Source organism: Pinus tabuliformis, chromosome J (assembly GCF_031772625.1).
Source record: "Pinus tabuliformis cultivar Carrire ecotype Pingquan chromosome J, CPIR1, whole genome shotgun sequence".
Classification (NCBI taxonomy): domain Eukaryota; kingdom Viridiplantae; phylum Streptophyta; class Pinopsida; order Pinales; family Pinaceae; genus Pinus; species Pinus tabuliformis.
Genome location: NC_142295.1, coordinates 521,251,834 through 521,254,359, shown reverse-complemented (window position 1 = coordinate 521,254,359; position 2,526 = coordinate 521,251,834).

Genomic DNA, 2,526 nt, shown 5'->3' with positions numbered 1-2,526 from the left:
TTTAGTCCAACTAACTATTGTCATGAGTTTGAGAATTGGCTAATCCAACCATAAACTACTTTTACTTGCGTTGCAAGTATAGATGAAACAAAAGAGATTGTCATTGGAGTAATATTTAGTCTGGCTAACTATTGTCATGAGTTTGAGAATTGGCTAATCCAACCGTAAACTACTTTTATTTGCAAGAATTATCGAGTACCAATATTGTGAAGATATGAGGAAGACATAAAGCAAGGAATAAGCCACAAAAGATATAGACTCGTGATGATGTATAGCTGGAGGAAAATTTTGAAAAAAAGTGAATGGTGAAGGAGAAGAAAGGAAGACTCTCGTCAATGAGGTAATACAAAAGCGATGCCCGATGATATGATGTAAATGGTTACTTTTTCATACGATTATATCAAAATAATGACGGTAACCTTAGTGTTGGTAGCAAAGCACTTGGAACACTTGTTGCACTTGCAATGAAAAGTTATAATTATGTTTATATATTTTAAAGTAGGCCATGATTCATTTTTCTTGATATGAAGGAGTTTAGGCCATGTTGTATAAGTTGATTTACTAAGGTGTTTGTAAGACTTATTGAGTTAATCCTACATAGATTAATGCGGTGAAATATGTAATCATGTAATATACATATTTTATATATATATAGTGGATGTGATATTAAATTGCGCAGTCAATTATTTGGACATGAACAATGGTGGAAATTAAATTTTCATTTAGTTTGATGTGAAATCAAGAATGTTAAGTCTTTGATTAATGGGGAATGTGAGAAGGAACAATATCAAAATGTAAGGAACCAAGTTAAAAAAAGTTTAATATTTTGATGAACCATATAGTTTTAAAGAAATCTTAGAGATTTGGTGAGTGTGTGTATAGTTGTCAAGCCCTTAACATAACTTTGCCTTCGGTTGCCCACGAGTCAACATAGCGGGCAATTGCACCCACGTCCTGGAAAGGCGATGGAAGCATATAAGTAAGAGATATGCATGGAGAGTTAAGATCATGTCATAGTGGTTGCAAACACCCTACAAAATTTTTCTTATGCTTCATTTTGGAGCCTCCTTTCTAAATCACACCAGCTCATATTGCACTGCTCCAGGTACTTGTGCTTTGATTGAGCCTCATACTTTTCATTTTGGCTTGTGTTTGCTTACCTGGTTTATTGCCTAACCCATAAGCAGATCTTTGACTTGGTTTTCATCCAATTCCAAGCTTGCCTCAGAGAACTGCGCAATCCTTGAGAGCAACCAACCTTGCTCTCGAGAATTGCGCAATCCAAGTTGACAGTGAGCCTTGAGCTCAAGAATTGTGCAACATCCGATGACAACCAACCTTGGGTTGGGAAATTGTGTAGAGCATGAGAGGCAACCTAGAGCCACTTAGCCCAGAAATTGCACATAAGCCTTTCTGCTCAAAAGTTGTTGATTGCATGAACCAGATAGTTGCCTGGTTCCTCCCACAACTCTGCAATCTCTTCGGGAAATGCATGGCAACTTTTCCCGAAAAAAAAGTAAAAATAAAAAGGTGGAAAATCATACCTAAAAATTAGGGATCTAGTTTTAGCAGCTCAAAGGATGGACTTGAGTTATATTGGAAATTGTCACCAAGTGTCCCTTTTTCCTTAATTTGTGGTAGTCGTGTCATAAACCCTGAATTGACCAAATCTATTTAATCGACACTACGAGATCTCATTTGGAAATTTTATCTTGGAGCTATGGCATTCCCAAGGAGATCAAGAAAACTTCGATGCAAGCGTCATCACTCTTCCGGGTAGGCTTTGCTTTTCTAGTGTTTTGCCACTTTTTCGGTCTCTTTTTCTTGTTTAGCTTTTGAGTTTTTTGTTTCACTTGCTTCTTTGAACGAATGCTAACATTTTAAATTATTTTAACTTGTAGAAGGGTTGTTTCAAGTTTTAGATTGTCTTTCCCAAGTGTGGCATGCATTTTCCTGTTTTTGCACCAACAGTCATCGTTGTGATGACACTCTTCACATGCCTTCTTTTATTCAGTTTGATTGATTCCTGCACTTGTTGCACTTGCATGCATCACCACTTAGTTATATTTTCATTCAATATCACATCATCCTTCATATCTACTCGATTTAACACTCCCCTTAGGTAGATATAGGCTCCCTTTGCTTGTATCTTGTACTTCCTTGCATCTAACGCCCATTCTGGGAGCTCAAGGCCTCTACCTTAGCTTCAGGAATTGTGTAGAAGTTGTCTTGTCCTGGCTCCAACTATGCACTGCAAAGTTATAGGTCCCAGCCTCCTATCTTAGCAACTGAGACTACAAAATGCGTAGTCTCTCCCGACCCTTTGCCCAGACCGAACTTCACATTGCATAGTTTCAGTTAGGAAGCTTCTCGACTAACTACTGGGACTGTGCAGTGCGCAGTTCCCATAGTCAGCATGTGACCTCTACCAACCAGAATTGCGCAGTCCTTCCCATCTTGAGCCTAGTTTGTTTCTTGATCTTGCCTTGAAGTTTCTTTGGTTTTTGAGTTAACATTAGTTTCCTA